The sequence below is a fragment of the Pan troglodytes genome, chromosome 4, assembly GCF_028858775.2.
Source record: "Pan troglodytes isolate AG18354 chromosome 4, NHGRI_mPanTro3-v2.0_pri, whole genome shotgun sequence".
NCBI classification, from domain to species: Eukaryota; Metazoa; Chordata; class Mammalia; order Primates; family Hominidae; genus Pan; species Pan troglodytes.
In genome coordinates, this window is record NC_072402.2 from 2,214,216 (window position 1) to 2,228,605 (window position 14,390).

At 52.4% G+C, this 14,390-nt stretch overlaps 1 protein-coding gene across 2 annotated transcripts in view; it reads right to left on the reverse strand.

Moving 5' to 3' along the window:
* Nucleotides 1-1,156: 1,156 nt before the first annotated feature.
* Nucleotides 1,157-14,390, reverse strand: part of LOC750856 (succinate dehydrogenase [ubiquinone] flavoprotein subunit, mitochondrial) — a 52,442-nt gene continuing 39,208 nt past the window's right edge. Inside the window, exons 4-7 of one of the 2 annotated variants that reach the window (XR_010157116.1) lie at nucleotides 5,850-6,017; nucleotides 4,295-4,502; nucleotides 3,405-3,536; nucleotides 1,157-2,718 (exon numbers count right to left, since the gene is read on the reverse strand). The gene's annotated coding sequence lies outside the window, so the exon portion shown is untranslated. Of the gene's footprint in view, nucleotides 2,719-3,404; nucleotides 3,537-3,609; nucleotides 4,503-5,849; nucleotides 6,018-14,390 lie in introns of those variants that run through there. The other variant, XR_010157117.1, reaches the window with a different exon arrangement.

Below are 14,390 nucleotides of genomic sequence, written 5' to 3' on the forward strand. Positions count from 1 at the left end.
AACACTTGGTTCCCAGAAGAAATCATTTTTCTCAACTACAGTACATTTGACATCAAATAAGGATTTAGATACTTGACATTGTTTTTATATCCTATTAGGAAATTCTGACTTCATTTACTATATTGTGATAAACCTTCAAAGCCCACGGTAGTAATTCTGGCAGCAGAGCTGGCAGGCTGAAACTGCTTCCGTGGAGATGCATCTCACAGGGTCCCAAGTGATGTAAACAAAACTTGTGTAATGAACACAGCATCTCCCTCAGCGGCTGTGTCTGTCCCATTTTCTTTGACTTTAAATACGTGATACTCTGTGGGAAACATGAGCTGAAATAATGATCTCGTCAGTGGGTCTTTGTGAAAACTAAAAAGATTTTTGAAATCTAGAGGCACGCAGCTTTTTTTAGTATTTGAATGCATCTTTCTTCACACTTTGGGTTTGCAGAACAAACGTTTGCATGTAATTTTGCTTCCTAAAATGTCAAAAATAGCACAAATATGAAAACAAGTATTCTCAAAGAGTGATCTTTTATGGAAAGACTGCTTACAGTAACTCGTTCCAGTTGGCTTTGAAAAATGCTGCGTGGAATTATCTTCACATGCTTGGGAACAGGGAGTGTAAGGGAAACCCCTGCCTCACCGTCTCAGGAGCATTGTGACGAGGGCCTCTTCCTTTCCTGGCCTCCCACAAACCCAGCATCTGTTGACTGAATGAGGAAGGTGTATCTCCTATTTTAAAATCATGTGTAATTTTATATTGTCTAAAACATAAGCATGGCTAATTGTATGATCGCTTATGTCATTTGTAAGGAATTCAGTATAAAAAAATTTTTCTCAGCTGGGCACGGTGGCTCACGCCTGTAATCCCAGAACTTTGGGAGGCCGAGGCGGGCAGATCACGAGGTCAGGAGTTCGAGACCAGCCTGACCAACATGGTGAAACCCCCGTCTCTACTAAAAATGCAAAAATCAGCCAGGCATGGTGGCACACACCTGTAATCCCAGCTACTCAGGAGGATGAGGCAGGAGAATCGCTTGAACCTGTGAGGCGGAGGTTGCAGTGAGCCGAGAGCTCACCATTGCACTCCAGCCTCGGCGGCAGAGCAAGACTGTCTCAAATATATATATATATATATATATATATATATATATTTTTTTTTTCTCAGAGTTGCAAAGACAGAGATCTCCTTTGGTTGAGAGGAGGGCAAGTTTCGAAAGGAGGAACTTTGCTGTGGGGAGGAGTCAGTGGCCAGGCCCCACAGAGTTTGACGGCCTCTCCTGGCATCCAGCCTCACCTCCTTCCTAATGATACAACCTGCATGTTTTAGCTGGATGTGTGGCTACCCAGGGTGAAGACTGTATTCCCAGCCTAGGTGTGGCTGTGTGACTAATTCCTGGCAGCACATTGGATATGATCCCAAGATTGTGGAGCTTCTGGGAAGTGCCCTTGAGTAACTTCCTGTTGGCTGGAAGGTGGCTGTGTTGGCTAGAGCTCCAGCATCCATCTTGGCCTATAAAACAACTTCAGGAAGGGAAATCAGGCCAGCAGCAACTGGGGAGAAGGAGTCTGGGTCCTGGACCTTTGGAAGGGCCCTCTCAGTTCTGGACTGGCTACCTCTGGCCTTAATGAATGGGAGGGAGGAATGAATGGGGGGGGAATGAATAGGAGGGGGGAATGAATGGGAGGGAGGAATGAATGGGAGGGAGAAATGAATGGGAGGGGGAATGAATGGGAGGGGGAATGAATGGGAGGGGGGAATGAATGGGAGGGGGGAATGAATGGGAGGGGGGAATGAATGGGAGGGGGGAATGAATGGGAGGGGGGAATGAATGGGAGGAGGGAATGAATGGGAGGGGGGAATGAATGGGGGGAATGAATGGGAGGGGGGTGATGAATGGGAGGGGGCATGAATGGGAGGGGAATGAATCAGAGGGGGAATGAATGGGAGGGGGAATAAATGGGAGGGGGAATGAATGGGGGGAATGAATAGGAGGGGGGAATGAATGGGAGGGGGGAATGAATGGGAGGGGGGAATGAATGGGAGGGGGGAATGAATGGGATGGGGGAATGAATGGGAGGAGGGAATGAATGGGAGGGGGAATGAAGTTCTCTCTCATTTAGGTGATTACTGTTTTGGACATCTCTGCTGCTTGCAAGTACAGCTAATTCTATTGGACCTGCAGCTCCTGGAGACACTTGGACTGGAAAAGCAAAACCAAGGCCCATGACATCTATCTTTGCATGTTGAAGTAGATTTAGAAAACCCTTTCTAATCCCTCTGAGTACTTTTATTTGCTGCTCCCTCTCAACCTCGATTTTGTTCCTCATCCCACTTTCTACTGGACATTTTGACCTGGCCCTTTGCCCTCCCTTCCCTTTGCCCTCCCTTCCTGCATGCTGCTGAGCTGTAGCTCTCTCGGGGGTGCCCAAAGACTCCTGCCCTCCCAGCCCCATCTCCCCACCCTCGCCTCAGCCCTTCCTCCTCACTGAGCCCCCGTGCCTAGCTGTCTGCTGACCGTGGGTGCTGCCTCACACTCCAAAGCCCATCTCCTCCTCAGGTCACCCCTTGGCATCCGACACCCCCAGAACCTTATTCACCTTCTCTGCAGGTCCAGAGCCCAGCAGAGCTCTATGCCATGGCAGGAGAGCGGGAGGCATTTCCTAAGAATGCTGCCTTTGGCTCTGAATTCCCAGGACATTTTGGTTGCATAATATTCATTGTCTGAGAAAAGAAAGAAAAGACGCTCATTTGGAGAATTAAAAAAATTATTGTAGAAAGATTTCATTTAATAAATCCTCATTCTCATTAGTATCTAAGTAGCCCTTTTACTGTCCTAAATAGATGCCAGGGCAGGAACCAGGGTGCAGAGGGCTCTGGGCCTGGCGGCAGCCTGGGACTCACATTGCTATAGGTGGGCCCAGAGGCTTCAGGGAGAAGCCTGTCCCCTTCTATCTTCCCCTTTCTCTTGTGGAGAGGCAGCTCCTTCCTGCCTGGGAGTCCCAGGAGATCTTCGAGGAGGGGACATTTGAGAAGGATCGGGGAAGAGGCCAGGAGAAAAGCAGGGAGCATTGGCTCCTCAGAAGGGCCTCTCACTCAGTTGGATGGTGATGCATTCCCCACTCATGCCTGGAAGTAAGCGGGTGCAGCCACTGTGGATGAGTTGCCAGTGGAACCATGAGTGTTCCTGCATGGGGCCTGCACCTGCACACACACCTGCACACATGGGCACCTATACACACACTTGTCCCTGTGTGCACATACCTGCACCTGCACACACACCTGCACCTCTGCACACACACCTACACACACCTGCATCTATACACACACCTGCACCTGCACTCACACCTGCACGCACACCTGTTCCTCTGCACACAGCTGTCTATGTCACCCCACATGTGCACTCTCACCTAAGCTGGAGCAGCCCAGAGGGTTTGCTCATTTGCTCATTAAGTGGTTCTTGCTTGAGCAAACCGGGAAGTCATCTTGAGTGGAAGCACCTGGTCTCTGGTAACAGACGCTGAGAATCACCTGATTCGACCCTTTGACAGTGAGATGATTGTCAGAACAGAACCCTTGCGCATATTTTCAATATGAGTTGCTGAGGCCAAGAGCTCTTATTGGATGGGAGGTTTATTTCATAAGCCACTTGATTTTAAAGACTCAACAGAGAGGACATATTTCTTAGTACACTGAGTAAGACATTAACATTTGTGTTTGAGGGAGGACATTTGAGCCAGGATTTTGCAAACATAATTGGTTTGCAGTCCTTGACTCCTTGGAGTGTTTGTGTCAGTTGGGATTGAAACGGCATGTATTTAACTTTATCAGTATGTTTTCAGAATGATCTTCATTTAGAAAACGCATTGATAACCCAGAATGAACATATTTTTTGCAGTGATATTCTTTAAGCTGAAAATGAAATATTTGCTTCTACACCATTTAGTTGTGCCAGTCGCCTTTGATTTAGCAGACGATTTTGCTCTGGCTAAGTTGCTCTTTTAGACAGACGTTTATATGGGTGATGTTTTCCAGCAATGTGTTTAGCAATTCTCCTTTTCTCCACGTTCACATTTAAAGGGTCGTCTTAGACACCCATTTGCAGCCAACATGATCCCTAAGCTGGGACAAATGCAGCAAGTCAGGCCCTTCTGTTCAGGAAGTTACTCGTCGTGACCCAGGAAGGCAGTGACACAGGGAGTGACAGGGCTCTGGGCTCTGCCCTGTGATCTTGGGAAGTGGCTCGGCTTTTCTGCCTCACCTTCCATCCTCTGCAAAGCAGGGGCGAGGTGGAACTTACCCGTAGGACCGTGGAGTCTGGAGGGCGCGCAGCTGTCCGGAGACCGGGCCTGGCCCACAGCGCGTGCTTACTCAATGCTGATGTCTCGGCACGTGCATCATGTTCCGTTCTGGAGTCAGTCGTCTTTCATGAACATGCGGGAAATTTTGGGGTGGGCAGGGGCCCATCACCGGATCTAGGTAGGGTTTGAGCCGATGTGACTGGTTAGCTGGAAAACATTGATTATTTTATGGGGGTGAAGAACCAGCCACACTTTTTACAGTGTTGGATCTTAGATTGCAAACTGCGTTTTGTGAAAAGCTGGGAATTTCAGCTTCAGCTACTGATTAAATTACCACAAAAAAGCACTGCCAATTTAGGGTATTTCAGTAGAACTCTGGGTTTGAATATTTCTGATTTCTAGAGGAAGAGACAGCATATTGCGTCTTGGACAAGTCAACACCTTCTCTTTGAGCAAATTATTTCTTCTATATTCACAGTTGATTCAGAATTAGATGGACCCAGCAACGATGTGTCCTCAGTTCTTCATTTTGACAGTTTGGGTTTGTTACTGCTCAGAGCGCACATGTATGTCTCCAGACATACATCCCTCGTACATCTGTGCAGTGACAGGACTTTAATGTATCAATGTGCACACATCGGGCCCTAGAACCAGAGGCTGTCCACTCTGCTCTGCGGCTACCCTTGCCCTTCAGGGTCTCCAGGGAGACAGTGACACCGTAGGGTGTGGGGCAGGCACCAGGACTCTGCAGCTAGAAAGGCCTGGGTTCAAACCCCCGTACTGTTTTTTACCACTGGGATAACTTTGGAAAGGGATTTCCACTTCTAAGCCTTGGCGTCTCCTCTATAGAAAGGGGTGAATAAGAAGACCTGTCTTCAGGGCTATTGGAAGAGCATCGTGGTAGAACGCTCTTAGTCAACAGTCACTGCCATCGTTAGCTCCCTAAGTGTGGGTCTCCTCTAACCTAAACATAAAATTCTGGTCTTTCTCCCTCACTGTGCCAGCAAAGGGAATGTACTCTTCACCACCCATCAGGTTTGAAGCCGTGGCTTCTTCTCGTCCGGGAGTCTGCTTGGTGCTTGCAGCTGAGCTCCTCCAGCATCCTTGTCAACATGGCCTCCTGACAGTGGTGCTCTCCAGAAACCAAGTGCGCTGGTGTTCTGCTGTCTTTTTCTTATTAACCATGAACTCAGAGAATGTTTCAGCAGTTGGTATCATGTCTTTCAAGGCGATGCTTACTTTTTTTTTTTTTTTTTTTTGGAGATGGACTTTCGTTCTTGTTGCCCAGGCTGGAGTGCAATGGGGCAATCTCAGCTCACCGCAAACTCCACCTCCCGGGTTCAAGCGATTCTCCTGCCTCAGCCTCCCTAGTAGCTGGGATTACAGGCGCATGCCACAACACTCGTCTAATTTTGTATTTTTAGTAGAGATGGGGTTTCTCCATGTTGGTCAGGCTGGTCTCGAACTTCCGACCTCAGGTGACCCACCCACCTCGGCCTCCCAAAGTGCTGGGATTACAGGCATGAGCCACCGCACCCGGCCAGCGATGCTTACTTTTATTAGAACACGTTAGCTGGCATCTGAGTGTCACAGGGATGCTGTGTGGCAGCCAGCCCGGTGCTTGAGTCACAGCTCAGCTCTGCTTCTCAATTCTCATTCCATCCTTGTTCCCTGGAGTCCTGCGGGAGTGGCTGCTGCTGGATGTTGTCTCTTCTTTGGTAGCTGTCAAAAGAGATTCATGAAAAAAGTGAGTAGGTAAACGGCCCAACTACCTTACTGACCTGTAACCCTAGGAAATAAGCTTGGGTGGTTGGGGGCACAGGATCCTCTAACGGAGACCCCAGGGACCCAGGCGTGTGTGTATAAAACCAGCCAACAACAAATCAATCTGTAATAGGCAAGAAGATCTAAGGAAATGTTCTCTTTTCCGTTTTTAAGAAGAACGGTGGGAAAGCGATGCACATGGCAAAACGGTGCAATCGGAGGGGCTGATAAAGGTGCGATCGGAGGGACTGATAAATGGTGTGATCGGAGGGGCTGATAAACGGCGCGATTCGAGGGGCTGATAAACGCTGTGATCGGAGGGGCTGATAAAGGTGCGATCGGAGGGACTGATAAACGGTGTGATGGGAGGGGCTGATAAACGCTGTGATCGGAGGGGCTGATAAACGGTGTGATCGGAGGGGCTGATAAAGGTGCGATCGGAGGGGCTGATAAAGGTGTGATGGGAGGGGCTGATAAAGGTGTGATCGGAGGGGCTGATAAACGGTGTGATCGGAGGGGCTGATAAAGGTGCGATCGGAGGGGCTGATAAAGGTGTGATGGGAGGGACTGATAAACGGTGTGATGGGAGGGGCTGATAAAGGTGTGATGGGAGGGGCTGATAAAGGTGTGATGGGAGGGGCTGATAAAGGTGTGATGGGAGGGGCTGATAAAGGTGTGATGGGAGGGGCTGATAAAGGTGTGATGGGAGGGGCTGATAAAGGTGTGATGGGAGGGGCTGATAAAGGTGTGATGGGAGGGGCTGATAAAGGTGTGATGGGAGGGGCTGATAAAGGTGTGATGGGAGGGGCTGATAAAGGTGTGATGGGAGGGGCTGATAAAGGTGTGATGGGAGGGGCTGATAAAGGTGTGATGGGAGGGGCTGATAAAGGTGTGATCGGAGGGGCTGATAAAGGTGTGATCGGAGGGGCTGATAAAGGTGTGATCGGAGGGGCTGATAAACGACGTGATGGGAGGGGCTGATAAATTGTGTGATTGGAGGGGCTGACAAACGTTGCACAATGTTGCCTGTTGTTCTACATTGTGGCTGTTTCTCAGAAAGTGCCCTCAGGTGATGACACTCAGTGCCCTCCTCACTGCAGGCCACAGGTGTCTCCCTGGAGAACTGCGGAGGGGCTCTACAGCACGGACCCTGCCCGTGTCATGGGCATACAGAAGAATCCGTGCAGGCTTCCCAACGGGCGGGATCCTGATGAGGGGCTGGTTCTTCTGAAGCAGGAGCAGCTGAGCGTGCAGGGAGGCTGCTGACCGTCCTGCCCTGGAGTCTTCCGCAGCCACGGTTGCCTTGAGCAGGCAGAAAGGAGAAATATCTGAAAATGGGACTCCTTGTGCAGGAACCCACATTTGCAAATGGGACAGGTCCACCCCAGAAGGTTGCTGAGCAAGCTTACATGTCTGGGACTGGCCTGTCCTGCTGTCCGAGGGGTCCTTTTTCAGGGCCAGGCTCAGTGGGGAGAGGACGCCGGGTGGGGCTGCCTGCACGGGTGGGCCAGTGACGGTTGGGCTGTCTGCACAGGTGGGCCGGTGCAGCCCGCAAGCGGACAGCCTGCCCGTTGGAACAAAGAGTCATCTAATTTGTTTAAAGTCCAAGTGTAAAGAGACACGGCAACTTTAATGCTGAGGGGCTGGCGTTCTTCAGAAGACAAATCCAGAAATAACTTCCTTCCTTAGAACGGAATCCTGCCTTACAATAGGAACTCGGTAAAATCTGTGAGCAGAAGACTTGCAAACTTTTACTCTTAACATCCTTGCAATGGCCATTTCTCCTTTTGGTCCACCTCTCAAGCTGCACTGCACATAGCATGTTTCCAGCCCCAACGCAGGCTGCCGTGGGATGTGCCAGGTCTCGGCAGGTCAGTGACAGCTGCAGGCAGAGTCTTCCTCCCGGGTGATGTAGCTTTGAAGCACCTGCCATCGGCCGCCATCTCTCCTCATTTCCATTTCATATCGATTTAGCATTTGTGATTGTGTACCATTTTTCTTAAAGAAAACCCCTGAAGTTATCTGAGGCCCAGGCCCTGTGAAATGTGGACCAGAGTGGGAGCGGATCACAGGGAGCCGCCACCTTCTCCTAGAGTCCCCACAGCTTTCAAGGGTGACAGCCCTGGGCGTGCTCTGCAGAGGCAGGAGGAGACAGTTTTTGAGGGCAGCAGGGCAGGGCGCTGATGGAGCCTGCCGGCCTCAGCCGTGGACCCGTGGGGTTGCCTTCCTGAGGCCAGCACCTCTGCTCTCCAGCCACGTGGCCATAGGCCGGCTGCTGACTTCGCGGGTCCTTGGTGTTCTCATTTGGAAAATGGGGCATAAGAGCTGCTTCGTGGGGTCATGGGAACGTCAGAAGCCCCTGCCCAGCGTGTGGCACTGAGCATGTGGGTGGCTTTCTCCCTCTGCCCCTGGGCCTGAGTGCTGTCAGGAGTGTGACCAGCACCCCGTCCTTTTTGTCCCGCGTCCTCCACCCCTACCTACGGCGACGGTCGTCCTGTCCCCTTGGGCTCAAGATGGCCTTGGGCTTGCGTTTAACCTGAGTGTGCCTCTTCCCAGGTGAGAACGCAGCTACACAGAAAACCACAGTTCCTGGAGAGGAGCTTTGACCTCTGACCTCTGCTCTGCTCCTGCCCCAGGGCCTTTGCCCGGGCTGCCCCTCCTACAGAAGGTTCTCAAGGCTCGTGGACTCCCTCTGTCCTTGCTAAGACCAGCTCTGCCTCCACCCCACCCTGTAGGCTCCCTGCCTTTTCCCTGGGGCCAAGCTGTTTCCGTCCGCACTAGAAATGGGCCCTGTGCAGGCAGGGATGAGGGCTCCGTGGGTACCTGGCGTGGTCATCCCTCCGCAAATGTCAGTGGAGGCAATGAGCTCAGTTTTAATAACACGAGTTCTTTCTTTAGAAGTCTGCACAACGGCCCCGTCTTGTGCCTCTTCCTTACCACCTGGAATGGGAGTCTCATCGCTACACCCAGGAGAACAAACATCATGAGAACTGGGGCTGAGGAGCACAGCTGGGGGTGGACACGCAGCACAGTCACCGCCCTGGGGAACAAAGGTTCCCTCTGCAAAGCCATCCAGGCTGCCCTTGCCCAGCCCCAGGCCCTCTCATTCACTTGTTTGCTGCACCCACTGTGCCTGTCTGTCTGCCTCCCCTGCTAGACAGCAATCCCCCTGAGGGCAAGGCCCGGCCATTAGGAGATGCTCAGCCAGTGCCACTGAATATCGGGTTAGAAAGTGAATGAGTCTGTTCAGGTGATAAGGAGCTCTGGAAATAGAAATGGTGATGGTTGCACAACATCGCGAATGCCACTGACGGGTAACTCAAAGACAGCTAAAATGGCAAATTTTATGTTATACATATTTGATATTCCATAGTTCATAAAAACCCAAAAGAAGGAATGACTAAATGTAAAAAGTGTAATCTTAAAGTTAAAAACTAGGAGATTTTCTTAATGCCTGAGATAGAAAAGGATTTCTTAATAACTAAAAGCATAGAGAAAAACATTGGCAAATTGAAACAAGGCAACATTGTTAAAGTCACCATAAACCAATGGAAAATAAAAGCTGTGAACTGGCCAAATAGTAGTTACAGTGAATAAAATTGGAAAAGGATTGGCATCCACAGACTAAAGAAGTTCCTCGTAGCTGTAGGAAAGCAAAACACCAAAAAACAGGCACAGCTCATGAACAGGAGACTCGCTGAGAGGAGACCTACCGGGCCACGGAGACAGGGCACCTGCCGTGCTGGAGATGGCTGGGGTACCGAAGCTGCAATGGGCGCCCGGCCTGGAGCTGGCTGGGGTACCGGAGCTGCAGCGGGTGCCCCGCTGGGGATGGATGCACCTTTCTCCCCTCGACTGAGGAAGGGAGCAGGTCTGACCAGGCCTAGAGCCCGTGACTGCCGGGCAGTCACACTGAATACAGAGACTGGAGGCTCTACTCAGGAAGGCAATTTGCAAATCTTCAGCGAGGGAAGCTGCGAGGCTGAGATTCAGGAACAACACTTGCAGGAATATGCCCTGGAGGAACTGACACTCGAGAAGAATTTTTGTTTTGGAATTGTGAGAAACTGAAAATGCCCATCTGCAAGGAAAGTGATAAATGAAGTGGAAGGAGTGATAAGAGTTTTGTACAGTAGTATACGGAACACTCAGTCGAGCCGGATGCGTGACCATGACTGCCCGCACCTGCTCCTGTTGGCAGCATCACCGCGCAGCCCAAGCCGGACAGTGGGATGGGGGTCACTTCAGAGGCCCTGCAGTAACTGTGTTGTGCAACCGGAGAGGAGAGACACGGGTTCTGGGGGACTTTGAAGGCAGCGCTTTTCAGCAAGGGCTCTGGATCTTCGTAAGAGACGGAGTAGAGACGGCAGAGAAAACACCACTTGGAAAGAAGGAGCAATAGCAGATAAACCCTGTGTGGCTGAGCCTGGGGACATGGTGCACAGAAAGGGAACTGGGTGACCTGGTGGACCCTCAGGGTCTCACACGCCAGGCTGGGTGGGACTCGGGAGAGGGACTGAGAGGGGTGAGATGCTACGATACTTCACAAGTGTTCAATTATGACTTTAAGTTTTATCCATTTAGTTTTGTTTTATTTGACAATTAAATTATGGTTTTATATTTTTATTGTAATATTGCTTTTTTCAATTCATTTTAAATTTCAAAGTAAAACCATTTGCCTAATCATCAGTCATTTTACTGCTAACAGCATTGATGGGCATCTGGTTTTAGCTTCAGTTCGCAGCCAACCCTTTCGCTTTCAGAGTGAGGCTTCAGTTCATTGGCGCGGTTGTGTCTGGCACCGTCAGCAACTCTGTGACAGGCGGCCTTTCTCCGGGCTTAGAGCGTCAGCGAAGGGATTATTTCAGGCCGACACTTGGCATGGAGAGTTGTCAGGCAAATGCATTTTTGAAGAGTTGGATTTGATCTCAATTATTCCATTTGGCTTTGTGAAAGGAGAGGGTTGGAAAACAGTTTACCCAGCTTCTGGCTCTGTCATATTTTCATTTTAAATCTAAAGGCAACGACGCTGGCAGGCAACCAGCTCTCGGTGTGGACTGACACTTCAGCTACTCTGGGAAAAGCAACCTCATTCAAACAAGCCAGAGCCTTAGTAGCAGCCACCCCACTTTCCCGCCGGGCTGGGCCGCGATGCTGACCCAGCGACACACAGCTCCCTTGTGTTCCCGCTGGACGCTGGCCCGGCGGCCGTGGCCTATAGAGCAGGCCCCTCGGTGCATGAAGCCAGCACAGCCCTGGAAATCCCGTGCAACAAAAAGCCTCTGTTCCACCCAGAAGAGCTCTGAGCAGAGAGGGCCCCGCCGAGGCCTGCCGCGATGGACTCACAGATGGGCGCCTGGAGAGAGTGGGCTTTCATTAGGTCAGCCCAGGGGTGGGGGGAGCAGACAGCACCGCTGGGCTTGGCTTGGGAAAGAGGCGCCCCGAACCCGGAGGAACTTCAAGAGTTTACGGGACGCTCAGGAGCCTCCTTCACTCCGCCTTTTCTTCACGTCCTAAAGTGCACGGAGCTGGTCTAGTTTCCAGGCAGTGAGCACTGGCCCAGGTGGGCTCTCCTCTGCCAAAGAGGGTCCTGAGGACCCCCGTGACTTAGAGCCCCCACCACTAGAGCCCCCATGACTTGGAGACCCCATGGATTAGAGCCCCCACAGCTTAGAGCCCCCACCACTAGAGCCCCCACGACTTAGAGCCCCCACGACTTAGAGCCCAACCACTTAGAGTCCCCACCGCTTACAGACCCCACAGCTTAGAGCCCCCACCACTAGAGCCCCCGCAACTTAGAGCCCCCACCACTAGAGCCCCCACGACTTAGAGCCCCCACGACTTAGAGCCCAACCACTTAGAGTCCCCACCGCTTACAGACCCCACAGCTTAGAGCCCCCACCACTAGAGCCCCCACGACTTAGAGCCCAACCACTTAGAGTCCCCACCGCTTACAGACCCCACAGCTTAGAGCTCCCACCACTAGAGCCCCCGCAACTTAGAGCCCCCACCACTAGAGCCCCCACGACTTAGAGCCCAACCACTTAGAGTCCCCACCGCTTACAGACCCCACAGCTTAGAGCTCCCACCACTAGAGCCCCCGCAACTTAGAGCCCCCACCACTAGAGCCCCCATGACTTGGAGACCCCATGGCTTAGAGCCCCCGCAGCTTAGAGCCCAACCACTTAGAGTCCCCACCGCTTACAGACCCCACAGCTTAGAGCTCCCACCACTAGAGCCCCCACGACTTAGAGCCCCCACGACGTGGAGACCCCAAGTCTTAGAGCTCCCACCACTAGAGCCCTCACCACTTAGAGCCCGACCACTTAGAGCCGCCGTGACTTAGAGCCCCCCACTCCTTTGGATTGTGGGGAGTTGCCCCGCCAGCTCCCCGTCTTTGTGGCTCTGTAACCTGAGATCTCCGGATGGTCCTCTGATAGAAAAGCCCAGCCCTGCGGTTTCCTCTGCAGCCCATTGATGGGGGAAGTGGGGTCCTGCAAGGCTCTGGTGGGCCTGCAAGCTGGGCCTGCTGAGCCACAGGGGCTATTCTGATCACCTCCTTCCTCTCTACCCTATTGGTGAGGGGGACCCGCTGCCCTCAATGGCACCAGATGCCTGAGTGCCCAGCACCCAACCCTGGACAGCTGAGAGCGACAGCAGGCCACGGTCACAGGTGCTGATGTGCGGGTGGAAGGCGGCCCACTCCACTCGGGGACAGGGTGGGCTCTCAGGGGCTGCATGGCTTTGCAGTGGCCGCCCACAGGGTGAGGGGACCCTGGCTCTGTGGGGCTTGGGGCAGGGTGTTGGGAGAATCCTGTGGGCTGGCAGGGATCTGAAGCCCAGCGGGCTGAGGACCGGATGGGTGCTGCTGGTCCCGCTGGTGGAGGAACTGGCAGGGTGGGGAGCCTTTCCCCCTGGGGGACACATCCTATGAGGACAGCGGCTCCCAGGAGGCCTCCAGAGGCTGGGAGGCCTTTCAACGCGAGGATCTTACTGGCCACAGGTGCTGCTCAAACGAACGCTCCGAAAGTCTCAGCAGGTGAGAGCGCAAGTCTCAGTGCCGGAAACTGCTGTGCTGGGGGTGAGGAGGGGTGGACCCAAGGGCAGCCAAGGGCTTCGTGGGGGCACCTGGGGCCCAGGGGCACAGGAAGAGCCATGCCCCACATCCAGTGCCCCCAGGTGTAACCCTGCTCCTCATGGCCCAAGAGGTTTTACGCGTGGATGGGTTTTAATTGGGTGTCTGGAAGCAGGTAAAGTTGTGTCTGAGCTTGGTAATGAGAGGCAGGGTAAAAGGGAGGGACATCTTGGAGGTGACATGCCTGATGCAAGGTCTTTACCAAACAGAAACTCCACAGACCTGACCAGGGCACAGGGCAGCCGAGGCCAAGGGACAGGTCCTGGTTTGGGGCCACTGCATGTCCTTGATCAAGGCATTGGGTGTTCAGCACCTCATCTTCCTTCTCTGCAAGGTGAGGGGCTTGGTCCCCCAAAACCCCAGTGCATTTATGAATTTTAACTGTTCTACAAGGCTACGGCCAACATGTGTGCCTCCGAGGCTCAGCCTGAAGGCAACAGGCGGGGAGCCTGGTGGAAACCAGCCGTGTGGCCGAGGGCAGGCGCATGCCGGGAAGTGCCCCTGTGTTGCGCTCATTAAGTTGTGATGGTGGCTTGTTAGCAGCTTGTTTTACTTCAAGATACTTCACTACATAAAGATTTTCAATTATGAGACAGATTGAATTGAAAACTGACTTTTCTAAAAACAAGGATTATTCCACATTGCAGAAATGATCCTCAGCTTCAAAGCTTTGTTTTTTAATGAGTGCACCCTTTAGGCATTTGGCACGTCTGGGATCCAAACCCTTGTGTTCATCCTGTGGACTCTGCAAAACGCACAGTGCCTCATGTCTCTTTCTGAACCTGGTCTGGTGTGAGCAGTGAGGAGGGAGTGTCTCAGGCTCCCATGGGGCTGAGGATGGGCTCCACGATGTCCCTCAGCCCACAGAGACAGAGACACACCCAGAATCTCCAAGCCATGGGTCTTGTCTGCAGCTGGGCCAGGTGGACTGCACCTGCCAAGGAAGCCTCCAGGGTGGGTGCTGGCTGGCCGGGCGCCCTCCTCATACACGAGGGCAGGCCAACTTGAGTGGAGCCGTGTCTGCATGCAATGCTGTCTCTGCCCCCAGCAGCTGAATGCCACCTGCTGAGCTAATATTTGCTGAACCATCGAGTCATGGATTCCTTCCTGACAACGTTGCTTAAGTGTTTATCCGAGCAAGAGCTTGGGTCAAGGTTGCCCTCGTCTCCCTGCCTCCCTCTGCAAACACCATTCAA